The sequence below is a fragment of the Bufo bufo genome, chromosome 3, assembly GCF_905171765.1.
Source record: "Bufo bufo chromosome 3, aBufBuf1.1, whole genome shotgun sequence".
In the NCBI taxonomy this organism is placed as follows: Eukaryota; Metazoa; Chordata; class Amphibia; order Anura; family Bufonidae; genus Bufo; species Bufo bufo.
Window position 1 is genome coordinate 614,968,253 of NC_053391.1, and position 20,847 is coordinate 614,989,099.

Below are 20,847 nucleotides of genomic sequence, written 5' to 3' on the forward strand. Positions count from 1 at the left end.
GTCTATATGGGGTGATAACCACAGTCATTGATCACGCCCGTGTAAGGCTTCATTCAGACGTCCGGATGCGTTTTGCGGATCCGATCCATCTATCAGTGCATCCGTAAAAATCATGCGGACATCTGAATGGAGCTTTACAGGGGGGTAATCAATGACAGGGGGGTAATCAGGGAGTCTATATGGGGTGATCACCACAGTCATTGATCATGCCCCTGTAAGGCTTCATTCAGACGTCCGGATGCGTTTTGCGGATCCGATCCATCTATCAGTGCATCCGTAAAAATCATGCGGACATCTGAATGGAGCTTTACAGGGGGGTAATCAATGACAGGGGGGTAATCAATGACAGGGGGGTGATCAGGGAGTCTATATGGGGTGATCACCACAGTCATTGATCATGCCCCTGTAAGGCTTCATTCAGACGTCCGGATGCGTTTTGCGGATCCGATCCATCTATCAGTGCATCCGTAAAAATCATGCGGACATCTGAATGGAGCTTTACAGGGGGGTAATCAATGACAGGGGGGTGATCACCACAGTCATTGATCATGCCCCTGTAAGGCTTCATTCAGACGACCGGATGCGTTTTGCGGATCCGATCCATGTATCAGTGCATCCGTAAAAATCATGCGGACATCTGAATGGAGCTTTACAGGGGGTGATCAGGGAGTCTATATGGGGTGATCACCACAGTCATTGATCATGCCCCTGTAAGGCTTCATTCAGACGTCCGGATGCGTTTTGCGGATCCGATCCATCTATCAGTGGATCCGTAAAAATCATGCGGACGTCTGAATGGAGCTTTACAGGGGGGTAATCAATGACAGGGGGGTAATCAATGACAGGGGGGTGATCAGGGAGTCTATATGGGGTGATCACCACAGTCATTGATCACGCCCCTGTAAGGCTTCATTCAGACGTCCGGATGCGTTTTGCGGATCCGATCCATCTATCAGTGGATCCGTAAAAATCATGCGGACGTCTGAATGGAGCTTTACAGGGGGTTGATCAATGACAGGGGGGTAATCAATGACAGGGGGGTGATCAGGGAGTCTATATGGGGTGATCACCACAGTCATTGATCACGCCCCTGTAAGGCTTCATTCAGACGTCCGGATGCGTTTTGCGGATCCGATCCATCTATCAGTGGATCCGTAAAAATCATGCGGACGTCTGAATGGAGCTTTACAGGGGGTTGATCAATGACAGGGGGGTAATCAATGACAGGGGGGTGATCAGGGAGTCTATATGGGGTGATCAGGGGTGATCAGGGGTGATTAGGGGTGATCAGGGGCTAATAAGGGGTTAATAAGTGACGGGGGGGGGGTGTAGTGTAGTGTAGTGGTGCTTGGTGCTACTTTACTGAGCTACCTGTGTCCTCTGGTGGTCGATCCAAACAAAGGGGACCACCAGAGGACCAGGTAGCAGGTATATTAGACGCTGTTATCAAAACAGCGTCTAATATACCTGTTAGGGGTTAAAAAAAACACATCTCCAGCCTGCCAGCGAACGATCGCCGCTGGCAGGCTGGAGATCAACTCTCTTACCTTCCGTTCCTGTGAGCGCGCGCGCCTGTGTGCGCGCGTTCACAGGAAGTCTCGCGTCTCGCGAGATGACGCGTATATGCGTGACTGTGCGCAGCGCTGCCACCTCCGGAACGCGATCCTGCGTTAGGCGGTCCGGAGGTGGTTAAAATGGCCCTGGAAAAAAAAACGAAAAGTGTCCCCATGTTGTAGGTGGGACTAAATGGATAGCAGATGGGGCAGCAGAAGTAGAGAGGACCTGCAATACCTCAGTGCAGCAAAAAATACTGCTCCAGCAGAATCAAATACCACAGAATACTGCTGCCCTCTCCACAGTATTCAACTGTATCACAGTCATGAGGATGGTAATACAGTTAAGGAGGGCAACTGTGGCCGCTAAGCATCAGATCATTATGTACCTGGCCTGCGCCATCAGGAGAGCTTGGGTGGCCCCCGGGGCATCGGCCCACCACAAAATTCCCTGTAGGGTCTATGGCCACTCCGCCTCCGAGTATCGGCATAGTGAAGCAGGGCAGACATCCTTCATTCATCACGGCTATATCTCTCTCTAGACTGTGGAGAAGGAAACAGCGTTCCTGTTCTTGTGATCTGTGGTGGTCCCAGTGGCAGGACTCCCACCAATCTAATAGTTAACCCCTATCCTGTGCATGACCTGAATACCCCTTTTAGCTTTATTTACATGCTTTACGTGGATTTTTCAAACACAACATTACATCCAGCGTGAACATACCTTTTACCTAGAACAGACCATTCATATCTGATCTGTGAGGGTCTGACACCCTGCATCTCCACTAATTAGCTTTTGATAAATGTATGAATGCTGGGGGCCCCGCTGCTGTGAGCCTGAACCCCTGTGGCGTTTGGATGGAGCGGGGGTCACACATGTGCACTTCCAATCCATGCAAAGTCTATGGGACTGATGGAGATAGCCATGTACAACGCTTGACCATCTCTGCAGTTCCCTACAGATTGGATGAATGGCAGCGTGCATGCACGATTATGGCTCCATTCAACCTCTTCCACAACAGGAGCCTGGGACCCCCCGTTCTAGTGATTGTTGGGGGTCCTAGCTGTGTGGCCCCCGCAATCATCCTGTGGATAGATGATAAATACTTTTTATGGGATAATCCCCAGAGCTTTCCATTTAATAATATCTCCAGTTAGGGATGGTCCTTGTCATATTTAAAAAAGGGGTTGTCCACCTTTTAGATATTAATGACCGGTCATCAATATCAGATCGGGGGTTGTCCAAAGTGCCATCGATGCTGTTTGCAGCACATAACAGTGAATGGAGTCGGAAGCAGAAGGCTCCTCCACCTTTACATTCACTTGAATGAGAGCTGAGCTGCTCTACGTCTTCTGCTTCCAGCTCCATCCAAACAGCTGATCATGGGGTGCCGAGTGTCAGACCCCCACCAAATTTATATTGATGACCTATCCAGAGGATATATCATCAATATCTAAAAGGTGGACAACCCCTTTAAGTTGCTAACATCTCTATTCAATTATTCTATCATATTCTGTTCTGGGTTTTATCGTTTTTTGAGGCTCACATAGGGATTAAAACCCATCTTTTCCTAAATTCTGAATGTCACCTTTTTATCGTAGTCAAGCATCTAGGAAAGCTGAGGGACTATTTTTGTAGAGGCTGTAACTCTAGCTGAATGGGTAGTCACCCAGCTGTCCCAGAAACAGATACATTTAAGAAATGAGTAACCAATTCTGGAAATTGTGTGTGGAGGACTTCTAGCTTCTGGAGATCTTTGCTTTCCCTGTGCCCTTTATCTACAGCTGGATGCCTCCTGCTCCCGGCATTAGCTCCTGACTGCTCCTCCTTCAGTTCCCAGGGATACAGGACACAACATATAGAAAGCACCTCCAGAAGTGCCTGACCTCCGCCATCTCACCCTAATGCTGCCAGTACATCAATCACTCATCCTCTGTATAACACCGGCACATCACACCCCAGACACCCCCATCACCTACTCACCGGGACGCAGGGTGATCACAATACAGCACAAGCTTCTCTACAGGTGCCCGAGCAGCCAGCCCTCTCCAGATGCATCATGGGGGGTGTAGTCCTGCATTCACCTGCAGCTTCCTCCCCCAGGGTGTCACTTTACACAGATAAACAGGAAAACCAAGAACAGAGACACCGGTTCTACCAGGACTGGTTACAAAGCTTCCTCAGGTTCATCACGCCAAAAGTCCAATTTTTATATTGTATATGGAATATACAAAACCGTATATAGCATTACCGTATAGAGCAGCGCTCCAGCCGTTGCCGTACTACTACTCCCAGCATACCCTGACATAGGGAGAGTTCACGTCTCTGTTTCACATTTTCAGTTCTTCTGATCCATCAGAAGAACAGAAAAAAACAGGGTCCTGTAAAAAAACAAAAACCTCTCTGTTGCACATTTGCATCCATTTGAGCCATTTTCGTCAGAGATCCGTCAGATGGGAAAAAAAGTACTGAATGCAATAGAAATGTATCTCTAATGGGAATGGCTCAAACGGATGCCAAAGTCCATACGTGATGCACAGGATCCTGTTTTTTTTTCTGTTAGTCTGACAGATCAGAAGAACGGAAAATGAAAAGGAGATGTGAACTCTCCTATATACTGTTACAGCATGCTGGGAGTAGTAGTTTCATAACAGCTGGAGATATATATATATATATATATATATACACTGCTCAAAAAAATAAAGGGAACACAAAAATAACACATCCTAGATCTGAATTAATAAAATATTCTTCTGAAATACTTTGTTCTTTACATAGTTGAATGTGCTGACAACAAAATCACCCAAAAAAAAATATGGAAATCAAATTTTTTAACCCATGGAGGTCTGGATTTGGAGTCACACTCAAAATTAAAGTGGAAAAACACACTACAGGCTGATCCAACTATGATGTAATGTCCTTAAAACAAGTCAAAATGAGGCTCAGTAGTGTGTGTGGCCTCCACGTGCCTGTTTGACCTCCCTACAACGCCTGTGCATGCTCTGATGAGGTGGCGGACGGTCTCCTGAGGGATCTCCTCCCAGACCTGGACTAAAGCATCTGCCAACTCCTGGACAGTCTGTGGTGCAACGTGACGTTGGTGGATAGAGCAAGACATGATGTCCCAGATGTGCTCAATTGGATTCAGGTCTGGGGAACGGGCGGGCCAGTCCATAGCATGAATGCCTTCGTCTTGCAGGAACTGCTGACACACTCCAGCGACATGAGGTCTAGCATTAGGAGGAACCCAGGGCCAACCACACCAGCATATGGTCTCACAAGGGGTCTGAGGATCTCATCTCGGTACCTAATGGCAGTCAGGCTACCTCTGGCGAGCACATGGAGGGCTGTGCGGCCCTCCAAAGAAATGCCAGCCCACACCATTACTGACCCAATGCCAAACCGGTCATGCTGGAGGATGTTGCAGGCAGCAGAACGTTCTCCACGGCGTCTCCAGACTCTGTCACGTCTGTCACATGTGCTCAGTGTGAACCTGCTTTCATCTGTGAAGAGCACAGGGCGCCAGTGGCGAATTTGCCAATCTTGGTGTTTTCTGGCAAATGCCAAACGTCCTGCACGGTGTTGGGCTGTAAGCACAACCCCCACCTGTGGACGTCGGGCCCTCATATCACCCTCATGGAGTCTGTTTCTGACCGTTTGAGCAAACACATGCACATTTGTGGCCTGCTGGAGGTCATTTTGCAGGGCTCTGGCAGTTCTCCTCCTGTTCCTCCTTGCACAAAGGCGGAGGTAGCGGTCCTGCTGCTGGGTTGTTGCCCTCCTACGGCCTCCTCCACGTCTCCTGATGTACTGGCTTGTCTCCTGGTAGCGCTTCCATGCTCTGGACACTACGCGGACAGACACAGCAAACCTTCTTGCCACAGCTCGCATTGATGTGCCATCCTGGATAAGCTGCACTACCTGAGCCACTTGTGTGGGTTGTAGATTCCGTCTCATGCTACCACTAGAGTGAAAGCACCGCCAGCATTCAAAAGTGACCAAAACATCAGCCAGGAAGCATAGGAACTGAGAAGTGGTCTGTGGTCACCACCTGCAGAACCACTCCTTTATTGGGGGTGTCTTGCTAATTGCCCATAATTTCCACCTGTTGTCTATCCCATTTGCACAACAGCATGTGAAATTGATTGTCACTCAGTGTTGCTTCCTAAGTGGACAGTTTGATTTCACAGAAGTGTGATTGACTTGGAGTTACATTGTGTTGTTTAAGTGTTCCCTTTATTTTTTTGAGCATTGTATATATATATATATATATATATATATATATATATATAGACTGTGTAGAATCAGGGCAGCACTCCTTGTAACAAACCGATGGGTGCCAGCGGTGTAAACACCTTACCAAGGTGTGTGATATAAAACAAGAAAAGACACCGCAGCACATCCGTTGGTGAAAAGTAGTGGATCTTTATTCACCCTTGCGACGTTTCAGTCCACTTGCTGGGACTATTATCAAGCAATGCATCATACAGCAGTGTGGGTATTTATGTGAACAAATCAATTAATATACATAAGTGGTAATTAACAACATATATGGAAAAATATACAGTAGAGCATCTCATACATAAATGAGAAAAAACACATAGTGTCTGGAAAGCCGTATAGTCAATCCAGATATTCATATAAAGTACATCCAATATTGTGATCTATCAAAAACATGATACAATTTATCATGTTTTTGATAGATCACAATATTGGATGTACTTTATATGAATATCTGGATTGACTATACGGCTTTCCAGACACTATGTGTTTTTTCTCATTTATGTATGAGATGCTCTACTGTATATTTTTCCATATATGTTGTTAATTACCACTTATGTATATTAATTGATTTGTTCACATAAATACCCACACTGCTGTATGATGCATTGCTTGATAATAGTCCCAGCAAGTGGACTGAAACGTCGCAAGGGTGAATAAAGATCCACTACTTTTCACCAACGGATGTGCTGCGGTGTCTTTTCTTGTTTTATATATATATATATATATATATATATATATATATATATATATATATAATACTGGGGCTAACATACAGTTAGGACACTTTGTGCAGCTATGCTGTACATGTAATTAAAGGGGTCGGCCCACTTCATAGGATTGTGATAAATGTGAGAAGTGCGTGTTTGAGGATTAATGGGGTTGTATGAGATTAGAAAAAGGTCTGCTCTTTTACTGGAAACAAAATCTTGGTATTGCAGATCTGCTCTATCAAGGTAATGGAACGGAGCTGCAGTACCAGACCCAACCCATGGTGAAGGGTGGCGCTGCTGCTGGAAACAAAAAGCAGACCTTTTATTCTCATGAACACCTATGAGGTCCTGGCATCTCTTCATAAGAGGTAATAGTGGTACAGCTCTTATCTGTTTGAGAAACACATGTACATTTAAAGAGGACCCGTTCCCACTCCTGACATGTCTGTTTTTAGTAAATAATTGTATTTAAAATAAAATGACAATTCATTTTTACTTATGATGCTATGTCGTGACATTCTTCTCTTATTCCTGCTAGAAGTTTATGGATAAAGACACAGATGGTTATTACCAGTTAGGCTACATGCACACGACCATATGTGTTTTGCGATCCGCAAAAAGAAAAAAAAGAAAAAAACAAAAACAGATGCCATCCGTTTTATTTTTTTTGCGGATCCATTGTAACAATGCCTAAAACGGACAAGAATAGGACATGTTATATTTTTTTTGCAGGGCTACGGAACGGACATACTGATGCAGACAGCATACGGTGTGCTGTCCACATTTTTTGCAGACCCATTGAAATGAATGGGTCTGCATCCTATCCGCAAAGAAAAAAAAAAGGAATGGACACTGAAACAAAATACGTTTATGTGCATGAGGCCTTAGGGATGTGTCCTTGCACAGTCTGACCTTGTCCAATCAGTGCTGCCAGTGTCAGACTGTACAGGGACACCCCCCCCCCCCCCACCTGGTTACACCCATCTGTACCCGTATCCATAAACTTCTAGCAGGAATAAGAGAAGAATGTCACGACAGAGTCATAAGAATAGATGCTCCAAAACTGCTATTACATGAGGAATGCAAGCAGTTACTAAAACAGACCTGTCAGGAGAGGGGGCAGCTCCTCCTTAAAGGCTATGAACACCGTTGCATTTTACTCATGTTGGGCAAAAATAATTTTTTCAATTGGTTCTACAGCTTTCAATTTCTGTGTATCTGCCGACTATTGCTTTCTGAATTGGAAAACCAACACCACAGTACAATCGTAGTACAATAATAGCTGCTAGAAAATGGAGGAGCACATATCACATTACCACAGACACTGAGACCAGACTGCGTTATGCTCAGATCCCAGTTATTAGGCCTCGTTCACACAGTATTTTACCCCAGTATTTGTAAGCCAAAAGCAAAAACTGAACCTGCAGTCAGAAAGTATAATGGAAAGATTTCCAACTCTTCTGATTATTTGACCAACTTCTAGTTTCAGTAGATCAGAGATAAGAGCTTAACATGAGCCATCAGATGATGGGATTCAAAGAAAACACAAAGTTACAGCTTGAAAACAGACTGATCTTTAACCCTTGCATCTCAGAAACAGCTGAACATTTTTAATAAAGATCAATTGAAAAAAATGATTTTTAACCCAAAATGAGTCAAATGCAATCATTTAAAAATGCCCCCGAAAGTGTACATAGCCTTTAACCACCTCCGGACCGCTGTACGCACAGACGCGTCCTGGAGGCGGTTGTTTCATTCCTCCTGGACGCGCCGGGCCGGCAAAAGTTAAAGGACTATTGCATCAGCAACCTGCCAGCCAATGATCGTCGCTGGCAGGTTGCTGATTTTTAAAAAATCGAATCACAAGCCAGATAACAGATCATATTAGTAAATATGATCTGTTATATGGCTTCTCTGCTTCTCTGCTGGTCCTTTTCGTCGGTTGGATCCAGCAGAGAAGCAGACATCACTGTGAGTACCCACCAAACACTACCCTTAGACCCTGATCACCATCCATCACCCCCATCATCCAAATTAACCCCTTGATCGCCCCCTGTCAATCACTTAGTGAAAGACAAAAAGTGATCAGTGTAAACTGACACTTTTTTTTTTCACTAGTATTGGCTGTTAGGTTTTAGGATAGTTTAGGCCCCTTGGTTAGGTAGTTTAGGGATCAGTTAGCGCCCACCCCACCGCACCGCAGTCACTTTTATTCGCTGTTTAGCGTATCGCTAATCAGCATTTGTACTTTTATAGTATCTGTAAGTGATCAAAACTGATCACGGTCAGATCTATAATAGTATTAGTGTCACTTTAGTTCGCCCTCCACCCAAAACGCAGTGTTTGCCCGATCAGGCCTGATCGGTCGCCCACACGTGCGTTCACCCACGCCCGCCCCACCGCAGTGACAAAAAATAAATTTTTTTTGATCACTGCACATTCACTTTACACGCTCTGCGGCGATAAAAAAATCAGTTTTGATATTTTTTATCAACCGCAGCAGCCTCCGGTACTTCGCTAGCCTCCCCTTTGTAAGACAGGTTTGCTTTTTTTCTTGGGTAGTCTCAGGGAATACCCCTAAATTTAGTAGTCCAAAATGTCAAACAGGGGGTATTCTTCTGAAGAGGCCTACAGGATGCTGACCCAGTCGGATGAGGAGTGGGAACCCTCATCTGATGAATCTAGCGGGTCAGAATATGAACCTGTAGAAAGCAGTGGCTCTCTGACCCAAAGTTCGGATGAGGAGGTTGAGGTCCCTGGCAGCACCAGGCGTACCCGGCCCCGTGTCGCTAGACCACAGGTTGTGCAGGATCCGCTTCAAGAGCAGCAGAGTGGGGCTGTCGCTGCCGGATCACGTGGTGAGGCATACACCAGCAGCGCAGCCCTTCCTGGACCTAGTACCAGCACTGCCGTACAACATGGTGACGTGGCGAGCACCAGAAGGGCAGTTGAAGCTGGTACGGTGGCACGTGCACTAGTTACCCCGTCGCAACCACCGCACAGACAGGCCCGTAGAGCCCCTAGAATCCCTGAGGTGCTGGCAAACCCTGATTGGCAGTCACCAACTTCAGCCGCACCTGTAGTTCCCCCTTTCACCGCCCAGTCTGGAGTTCGGGTTGAGACGGCTCAGATCAGTACGGCCCTGGGATTTTTTGAGCTGTTCTTGACTGCGGAGCTCTTGGACTTAGTCGTGGCAGAAACAAACCGGTATGCCACAGAATTTATAACCGCAAACCCGGGAAGCTTTTATGCCCAGCCTTTCCGGTGGAAACCAGTCCAAGTTTCCGAACTTAAAATTTTTCTGGGCCTTCTCCTCAACATGGGTCTAACCAAAAAGCATGAATTGCGATCATATTGGTCCACGAACCCGATTCATCACATGCCCATGTTCTTTGCTGCTATGTCCAGGGCACGATTTGAGGCCATCCTCCGTTTCCTGCACTTTAGTGACAACACCACCTCCCGTCCCAGAGGCCACCCAGCTTTTGACCGGCTCCACAAAATTCGGCCCCTCATAGACCATTTCAACCAGAAATTTGCAGATTTGTATACCCCTGAGCAAAACATCTGCGTAGACGAGTCCCTAATACATTTTACCGGGCGCCTTGGCTTCAAACAATACATCCCAAGCAAGCGTGCCCGGTATGGGGTCAAATTGTATAAGCTCTGTGAAAGGGCCACAGGCTATACCCACAAATTTCGGATCTATGAGGAAAAAGATCAGACCCTGGAGCCGGTCGGTTGCCCTGACTACCTGGGGAGCAGTGGGAAGACAGTCTGGGACTTGGTGTCACCCTTATTCGGCAAGGGGTACCATCTTTATGTGGACAATTTTTACACAAGTGTGGCCCTCTTTAGTCATTTGTTTATAGAACGGATTTGCGCCTGTGGCACCGCGCGAACTAGTCGCGTGGGCTTCCCCCAACGGCTTGTAACCACCCGTCTTGCAAGGGGGGATAAGGCTGCCTTGTGTAACGAAGAACTGCTCGCAGTGAAATGGAGAGACAAGCGTGACGTTTACATGCTCTCCTCCATTCAAGCAGACACGACAATCCAAATTGAAAGGGCAACCCGTGTCATTGAAAAGCCCCTCTCAGTCCACGACTATAATGCGCTCATGGGAGGGGTGGACTTCAATGACCAGATGTTGGCTCCCTATTTAGTTTCCCGCAGAACCAGACGCTGGTATAAGAAGGTGTCTGTATATTTAATTCAATTGGCGCTGTATAATAGTTTTGTTCTCTACAGTAAGGCTGGGAGAACACGATCCTTCCTCAAATTCCAGGAAGAGATCATCGAGAACCTCCTTTATCCAGGAGGTTCCGTGGCCCCATCCACCAGTGTAGTTAGCCGTCTACACGAGCGACATTTCCCCAGTGTCGTTGCTGGTACCTCAACCCAACCGCCACCCCGAAAAAAATGTCGTGTCTGTAGCAGGAGTGGAATAAGGCGTGACACCCGCTATTTCTGTCCTGACTGTCCGGACCACCCTGCCCTATGCTTAGGAGAGTGTTTCCGGAAGTACCACACACAGGTACACCTAGCATAGGGATCACATCTCACCAGGACAGGCACACAGGGCTATTAGGGCCCTTTCTCTCACAGCTGCTGCAAACCTCTCCTTTCACCTGGGATAAAGTGCATAACGTACTTCGCCACATCTTTGGGCGATTTGCGCTTTGCACATTGTCCCATGGGGAAGGAGAGGTTTGTTCTATAAAGGTAAAAAAAAAACAAAAAAAAAAAAAACACCAGTAAGCAAAAAGGTTAATGTTTAGTTCAAAAAGTTAAAGTTAATATGTTCTCTTCCAAAGTTAATAAAATTATTGTGTTGCGGCCTGTTTTTTTTTTTATTTTTTTTATTTTTTTACCTTCCAGGTGGACCAACCGATCGACTAGCTGCAGCACTGATGTGCATTCGGACAGAAGCATTGCGCTGCTGTCAGATTACACGCAAGTCGGTGTATGCGGCGCTGCAAGACGAGATTTCTCCTCTGCAGTAAAAGATACGTTTGCCGAGGCATATGAGCTGAGGAGGTGGCGGTGTTCCTATGCTTTGGCAAACACTTTGTATATAAAAAAAAAAAAATCCCGGCAATGATTTATTCATCCACATCGATTGATGTGAATGGAGAAATCTGGTTTGCCAGGGCATACGAGCTAAGTGGGTATGGATGTTGGGCGGAGCTCCTATGTCCTGGCAGACGCCTTTCCCCTCCTTTTTCTTTTTTTGGCAGAGATTTTTTCATCCACATTGATCGATGCGAATGAAGAAATCTGTGCCGTTCATTTTTTTCTTTCAGCCCAGAGGCTGAACGGAAAAAAAAAATCTCATTACCCGTATGCTCAATATAAGGAGAATAGCAGAAACTCCTAATGCTGGGCATACATGTAATGATTGCGGAGACCCTCAAATGCCAGGGCAGTACAAACACCCCACAAATAACACCATTTTGGAAAGAAGACACCCCAAGGTATTCGCTGAGGGGCATATTGAGTCCATGAAAGATTGAAATTTTTGTCCCAAGTTAGCGGAAAGGGAGACTTTGTGAGGAAAAAAAAAAAATCAAAAAAATCAATTTCCGCTAACTTGTGCCAAAATTTTTTTTTTTCTATGAACTCGCCATGCCCCTTATTGAATACCTTGGGGTGTCTTCTTTCCAAAATGGGGTCACATGTGGGGTATTTATACTGCCCTGGCATTTTAGGGGCCCCAAAGCGTGAGAAGAAGTCTGGTATCCAAATGTCTAAAAATGCCCTCCTAAAAGGAATTTGGGCCCCTTTGCCCCCCTAGGCTGCAAAAAAGTGTCACACATGTGGTATCTCCGTATTCAGGAGAAGTTGGAGAATGTGTTTTGGGGTGTCATTTTGCATATACCCATGCTGGGTGAGATAAATATCTTGGTCAAATGCCAACTTTGTATAAAAAAATTGGAAAAGTTGTCTTTTGCCAAGATATTTCTCTCACCCAGCATGGGTATATGTAAAATTACACCACAAAACACATTCCCCAACTTCTCCTGAATACGGCGATACCACATGTGCGACACTTTTTTGCAGCCTAGGTGGGCAAAGGGGCCCACATTCCAAAGAGCACCTTTCGGATTTCACAGGTCATTTACCTACTTACCACACATTAGGGCCCCTGGAAAATGCCAGGGCAGTATAACTACCCCACAAGTGACCCCATTTTGGAAAGAAGACACCCCAAGGTATTCCGTGAGGGGCATGGCAAGTTCCTAGAATTTTTTATTTTTTTCACAAGTTAGTGGAAAATGATGATTTTCTTTTTGATTTTTTTTTTCATACAAAGTCTCATATTCCACTAACTTGTGACAAAAAATAAAAACTTCCATGAACTCACTATGCCCATCAGCGAATACCTTGGGGTCTCTTCTTTCCAAAATGGGGTCACTTGTGGGGTAGTTATACTGCCCTGGCATTCTAGGGGCCCAAATGTGTGGTAAGGAGTTTGAAATCAAATTCTGTAAAAACTGACCAGTGAAATCCGAAAGGTGCTCTTTGGAATATGGGCCCCTTTGCCCACCTAGGCTGCAAAAAAGTGTCACACATCTGGTATCTCCGTACTCAGGAGAAGTTGGGGGATGTGTTTTGGGGTGTCATTTTACATATACCCATGCTGGGTGAGAGAAATATCTTGGCAAAAGACAACTTTTCCCATTTTTTTATACAAAGTTGGCATTTGACCAAGATATTTATCTCACCCAGCATGGGTATATGTAAAAAGACACCCCAAAACACATTCCTCAACTTCTCCTGAATACAGAGATACCAGATGTGTGACACTTTTTTGCAGCCTAGGTGGGCAAAGGGGCCCATATTCCAAAGAGCACCTTTCGGATTTCACTGGTCATTTTTTACAGAATTTGATTTCAAACTCCTTACCACACATTTGGGCCCCTAGAATGCCAGGGCAGTATAACTACCCCACAAGTGCCCCTATTTTGGAAAGAAGACACCCCAAGGTATTCCGTGAGGGGCATGGCGAGTTCCTAGAATTTTTTATTTTTTGTCACAAGTTAGTGGAAAATGATTCTTTATTTTTTTTTTCATACAAAGTCTCATATTCCACTAACTTGTGACAAAAAATAAAAACTTCCATGAACTCACTATGCCCATCAGCGAATACCTTGGGGTATCTTCTTTCCAAAATGGGGTCGCTTGTGGGGTCGTTATACTGCCCTGGCATTCTAGGGGCCCAAATGTGTGGTAAGGAGTTTGAAATCAAATTCTGTAAAAACTGACCAGTGAAATCCGAAAGGTGCTCTTTGGAATATGGGCCCCTTTGCCCACCTAGGCTGCAAAAAAGTGTCACACATCTGGTATCTCTGTATTCAGGAGAAGTTGAGGAATGTGTTTTGGGGTGTCTTTTTACATATACCCATGCTGGGTGAGATAAATATCTTGGTCAAATGCCAACTTTGTATAAAAAAAATGGGAAAAGTTGTCTTTTGCCAAGATATTTCTCTCACGCAGCATGGGTAATTGTAAAATGACACCCCAAAACACATTCCCCAACTTCTCCTGAGTACGGAGATACCAGATGTGTGACACTTTTTTGCAGCCTAGGTGGGCAAAGGGGCCCATATTACAAAGAGCACCTTTCGGATTTCACTGGTCAGTTTTTACAGAATTTGATTTCAAACTCAATACCACACATTTGGGCACCTAGAATGCCAGGGCAGTATAACTACCCCACAAGTGACCCCATTTTGGAAAGAAGAGACCCCAAGGTATTTCGTGATGGGCATAGTGAGTTCATAGAACTTTGTATTTTTTGTCACAAGTTAGTGGAATATGAGACTTTTTTTTTTTTCTTACAAAGTCTCATATTCCACTAACTTGTGACAAAAAATAAAAAGTTCTATGAACTCACTATGCCCATCAGCGAATACCTTAGGGTGTGTACTTTCCGAAATGGGGTCATTTGTGGGGTGTTTGTACTGTCTGGCCATTGTAGAACCTCAGGAAACATGAAAGGTGCTCAGAAAGTCAGAGCGGCTTCAAAAAGCGGAAATTCACATTTTTGTACCATAGTTTGTAAACGCTATAACTTTTACCCAAACCATTTTTTTTTTTACCCAAACATTTTTTTTTATCAAAGACATGTAGAACTATAAATTTAGAGCAAAATTTCTATATGGATCTCGTTTTTTTTGCAAAATTTTACAACTGAAAGTGAAAAATGTCATTTTTTTGCAAAAAAAATCGTTAAATTTCGATTAATAACAAAAAAAGTAAAAATGTCAGCAGCAATGAAATACCACCAAATGAAAGCTCTATTAGTGAGAAGAAAAGGAGGTAAAATTCATTTGGGTGGTAAGTTGCATGACCGAGCAATAAACGGTGAAAGTAGTGTAGGTCAGAAGTGTAAAAAGTGGCCTGGTCTTTCAGGGTGTTTAAGCACTGGGGGCTGAGGTGGTTAAAGTGCTATTCCACTTTAACCCCTTCCCGACATGTGATGTAATAGTATGTTAGATGGTGCCCGCTTCAGAACAGGGCTGATGCCATAGCAACCGGGTGCCTGCTGTTTCATACAGCAGGTACCCGCAACTAATGTCCACGTCCGGTGGTAATGCCGATTGCAGACATTTAATATCTCAGGTGCCGTGGTCAAACCTGACCACATGAAATACCGGATGCGTGGGCTTCTGGGTATGGTCTGGCTCCCTGTGTGGCGATCGGTGGAGCCGGAGGTTGTGTGCGGCAGCCCCTGTCATTCAGTATGGAGGCTGCTGCGCAGTCTTTCCTATGGGGCTCTTGTCTGTAGCATGGCTCCATAGAAACACAGTAAAATCATCGTAGACTCTAATGCTAATGCAGTTAAAAAAAATAATAATAATTTCAAAGCACCCTCTTTTCCCCAAAATGAAAATAAACAAAACAAAAGAAATACACATCATGAGTATCGCTGCGTGCGAAAATGCTCGTACTATCAAAATATAAAAATATTTATCCCATAAATACAGTGGATATAAAAAGTCTACACATCCCTGTTAAAATGTCAGGTTTCTGTGCTGTAAAAAAATTAGACAAAGATAAATAATTTCAGAACTTTTTCCACCTTTAATGTGACCTAGAAACTGTACAACTCAATTGAAAAACAAACTGAAATCTTTTAGGTGGAGGGAAGAAAAAATATAAAAATAAAATATGGTTGCATAAGTGTGCACACCCTTAAACTAATACTTTGTTGAAGCACCTTTTGATTTTATTACAGCACTCAGTCTTTTTGGGTATGAGTCTATGGCACATTTTGACTTGGCAAGATTTGCCCACTCTTCTTTGCAAAAACACTCCAAATCTGTCAGATTGCGAGGGCATCTCCTGTGCACAGCCCTCTTCAGATCACCCCACAGATTTTCAATCGGATTCAGGTCTGGGCTCTGGCTGGGCCATTCCAAAACTTTAATCTTCTTCTGGTGAAGCCATTCCTTTGTTGATTTGGATGTATGCTTTGGGTCGTTGTCATGCTGAAAGATGACGTTCCTCTTCATATTCAGCTTTCTAGCAGAAACCTGAAGGTTTTGTGCCAATATTGACTGGTATTTGGAACTGTTCATAATTCCCTCTAGCTTAACTAAGGCCCCAGTTCCAGCTGAAGAAAAACAGCCCCTTGGCATGATGCTGCCACCACCATGCTTCACTGTGGGGATGGTGTTCTTTTGGTGATGTGCAGTATTGTTTTTGTGCCAAACATATCTTTTGGAATTTTGGCCAAAAAGTTCAACCTTGGTTTCATCAGACCATAACACCTTTTCCCACATGCTTTTGGGAGACTTCAGATGTGTTTTTGCAAAATGTAGCCTGGCTTGGATGTTTTTCTTCGTAAGAAAAGGCTTTCGTCTTGCCACTCTACCCCATAGCCCAGACATATGAAGAATACGGGAGATTATTGTCACATGTACCACAGCCAGTACTTGCCGGATATTCCTGCAGCTCCTTTAATGTTGCTGTAGGCCTCTTGGTAGGGAGGGACGTCCAGTTCTTGGTAATGTTACTGTTGTGCCATATTTTCTCCACTTGATGATGACTGTCTTCACTGTGTTCCATGGTATATCTAATGCCTTGGAAATTCTTTTGTACCCTTCTCCTGACTGATACCTTTTAACAATGAGATCCCTCTGATGCTTTGGAAGCTCTCTGTGGACCATGGCTTTTGCTGTGGGATGCGACTAAGAAAATTTCAGGAAAGACCAACTAGAGCAGCTGAACTTTATTTGGGGTTAATCAGAGGCACTTTAAATGATGGCAGGTGTATGCTGACTCCTATTTAACATGATTTTGAATGTGATTGCTTAATTCTGAACACAGCTACATCCCCAGTTATAAGAGGGTGTGCACACTTATGCAACCACATTATTTTAGTTTTTTGGGGTTTTCTTCCCTCCACCTAAAAGATTTCAGTTTGTTTTTCAATTGAGTGGTACAGTTTATAGGTCACATTAAAGGTGGAAAAAGTTCTGAAATGATTTATCTTTGTCTAATTTTTTTACAGCACAGAAACCTGACATTTTAACAGGAGTGTGTAGACCTTTTATATCCACTGTATTTATCCTCCCATGAAAAATTAAATAAGAAGTGGTCAAAAAGTCGTACTGAAAAGCTCCGCACACATAACTACAAAAAAGTTATAGGGGTCAGAAAATGACCACAACAAAAAAAAGATTAAAAAAATAAATAAATTCAGTGTCAAAATTCAAGAAAAACTGCAGTATCGCCAGATACTAAACTGGAGAATGAAGAGCACAAGTCAGTTTTACTACATACTGAACGCTGTGAGAAAAAAACAAAAAACAAAAAAAAACATTAAACTGTGGGCAGAAAGTACAACTTGTCTCGCAAAAAAACAAGCCCTCATACGGCTATGTGGACGGAAAAATAAAAAAGTTATGGCTCTGGGATGCAGGGAGTGAAAAACAAAAACACGGAAAATCGCCTCGTCCGGAAAGGGTTAAACAAATATGGTTACATTTTGTAAACACTAGACATGCTCAAACCATCTACACTAAAAAGTAGTCTCTTCACTTACTGATATTCATATCACAGCCCTACAGACATATATATGTAAATAAATGCACCCCCCCCTCTCCTTAATCATTAAAAGATATATACACTGCTGTGTTTCAGCATGTGGACCGTACATGACTAAGGTGGAGCGCCCCTTTAAATTTGTCAAGAGAGTGTATGGAATGCACCAAACCTGGTCACTTACTGCGTCAGATGCTGGACTCCCCTATGCTCCTTACTGTATATCCTAGAATTGAAGTGATTCACTCCTCACAAGGCAGTACATTACATGAAGGTAAATTTAGCACAAGTTGTGCAAGTCATCCACTGTAATGTCTCACAACAGACTTTCTGTTTTAAAGGGCACGTAGTGTCCGGGGTCATGGCTTGTAAAGCTCATTGCTTCTGACACAGACTTTCAGGCAACCGGCCAAGTTAGGGTACTTTCACACTAGCGTTTTTCTTTTCCGGCACCGAGTTCCGTCAAAAGGGCTCAATGCCGGAAAATAACTGATCAGGTATATCCCCATGCATTCTGAATGGAGAGTAAGGCTACTTTCACACTTGCGGCAGAGTGATCCGGCAAGCAGTTCCGTCGTCGTAACTGCCTGCCGGATCGCAAAATGTATGCCAACTGATGGCATTAGCAAGACTGATCAGGATCCTGATCAGTCAGAAAAATGCCTGATCAGTCAGAAAAATGCCTGATCAGTCAGAAAAATGCATTGAAATGCTGGATCCGTCTTTCCAGTGTCATCCGGCAAAACAGATCTGGCATTTATTTTTTTCACCTTTTTCACTGGATCCGGCATTCCAGTATTTTGATTGCCGGATCCGACACTAATACATTCCCATGGAAAAAAATGCCGGATCCGGCATTCAGGCAAGTCTTCCGTTTTTTTTCGCCGGAGATAAAACCATAGCATGCTGCGGTGTTCTCTTTTGCCTGATCAGTCAAAATGACTGAACTGAAGACATTCTGAACGGATTGCTCTCCATTCAGAATGCATGGGGATATACCTGATCAGTTCTTTTCCAGCATTGAGCCCTTTTGACGGAACTCAGTGCTGGAAAAGAAAAACGGTAGTGTGAAAGTACCCTAATCCGTTCAGGATGCATCAGGATGTCTTCAGTTCAGTCATTTTGACTGATCAGGCAAAAGAGAAAACCGCAGCATGCTACGGTTTTATCTCCGGCGAAAAAAACTGAAGACTTGCCTGAATGCCGGCATTCAAATGCATTTTTTTGACTTATCAGGCATTTTTAAGACTGATCAGGATCCTAATCAGTCTTACTAATGCCATCAGTTGGCATACGTTTTGCCGGATGTGGCAGGCAGTTCCGGCGACGGAACTGCTTGCCAGATCACTCTGCCGCAAGTGTGAAAGTAGCCTAACATTTCACTTTTGTCTGGCCACTATGAACCCTACCAAATATTAGGCCTCCTCATAAAATGACAAGTTGTGAACAATAATTTATGATAGAGACATAACTATATGGCCTCATGCACACGGCCGTTGCCAGGATTGCCGCCCGCAAACAGCAAGTCTGCAATATACAGGCACCGGCTGTGTGCACCCCGCATCATGGACGCAAACCCATTCACTTGAAGGGGTCCGCAATCCGGAATGTCCGGTGCAGAACTTTGTTCTATTTTTTTGCGGTGCGGACAGATCAACTTCAACGGGTCTGGATCTGTACTTGGCAGCCGCACGGATGTTGCCCGTTCATTGGGGACCGCAAATTGCGGTTCCTAATGCATGTAACGGCCGGGCAACGGCTGTGTGCATGAGGCCTTAGGTTACCTGCACATGGTGCAGATTTGAATGCAGAAAATCCGCATGAAAAATGTGATAAAAATACACAGAAATCTGCACCATTTATTGTAATTCTTTTGTGGCTTTTTTTGTGTGGATTTTAACAACTCCATTAAAGTCTATGAGGAAAAACACAATACATCAGCCACAGATCCGCACAAACAGTTGACATGCTGCAGATTTTAAACGTCGCACCGCAGGTCAATTTCTGCACGTACAAAATACCCTCTGTGTACATCAGATCACAAAGCACAAAAATCTGTGTGTAATATGCGCTGTGTGTACATTGCTTTAGGGTGCAGAGGCTGCAGACACCAGGGCCATAGTGCCTGAAGGGGCCCAATGCCCCTTCTACCACAAAAAGAGACGCTAGTGGATGTTTGAAGGGAATCTGTCACTTCCTTCATCGCTATCTAAGTAAGGGAGTCTCATAGTAGCACATTGTATCTGCTGGAGCCCACTCTTCACCAGACCAACCAAACTGTTCTCCAAGATTTTGTGGAAGGAACATACCCATGATGCAATCCTTTACCGATTACCACCAACTGCAAGGACCCGCAGCTGCCTAAGCAGCAATGACATAGTACATCGGCCACTCCTTGCACACCAGACATACCCCCAAGCTTAAGCAAAACACAGACATCAATTAAAAATTTGAAGGAAGGAAAATGGGGGTTTGGGGTTAGGAAAAACTTAAAAACACCCACAGCCTGCTCCCAAGTAAAGTGAACTGCATGTACCGATGACCTTGAGTTGACTGAATTCCCGCTACTCCTGGTAATGGTCCCTTTTCCCCACCCTGTCCCAAACCACTCCTACCACCCAACTCCTTCACTATGCCTCACCCTCCACTACAGACTGCACCACGTGTGCCCTCCCAACATGGCCTTCAGCCTGGGCTCTCCTCCTCCTCATTATACAGCACAGTTTTCTCAACAACTCTTTTCAGTTGAGGATCATAATGTCCGGGAGTCCCAACAGTCGGACCCCCAGTGATCAGATGCTCACCACTGATAAGTGCCAATTATGGAGAAAACCGTCACCCCGATTTTAAACTATTATCTGCAGTAATACATGAGTTGTATTACAGATATGGAGCCCAGATCACTATTTTTTATTTTAATACTGTCCCTGGTTCCCTCGCTGTCAGCGTTCAAAGCTGCACTGAAATACACAGTCCGGACTGCTGTGCTAACATGATGGAGAGGACTCCTGTGCGCATGCACAGCAGTCCTGACTATGTATTTTAATACAGTTTTGGGTGCTGACAGTAGTGGAATGGACGGCAGTAGGAAAATAAAAAATAGTGATCTGGACTCCATATCTGCAGTAGATAATGGTCCAAAATTGGGGTGACAGATTCCCTTTAAGACCCCTAGAAAACCACATGTGTCAGAGGGATAGGACTGTACAGCAAAAACAATGTTCCAAAGACATACATTTTCCAAATGTAA

At 44.5% G+C, this 20,847-nt stretch overlaps 1 protein-coding gene across 11 annotated transcripts in view; it reads right to left on the reverse strand.

Moving 5' to 3' along the window:
• The window catches only part of NEK5 (NIMA related kinase 5), a 103,032-nt gene that overhangs the window by 79,992 nt on the left and 2,193 nt on the right, over window positions 1-20,847 (reverse strand). The window contains exon 1 of one of the 11 annotated variants that reach the window (XM_040426057.1): window positions 17,782-17,919. The exons of 9 other annotated variants lie outside the window; for them this stretch is intronic. The gene's annotated coding sequence lies outside the window, so the exon portion shown is untranslated. Of the gene's footprint in view, window positions 1-3,534; window positions 3,629-17,781; window positions 17,920-20,847 lie in introns of those variants that run through there. One more of the 11 variants, XM_040426058.1, reaches the window with a different exon arrangement.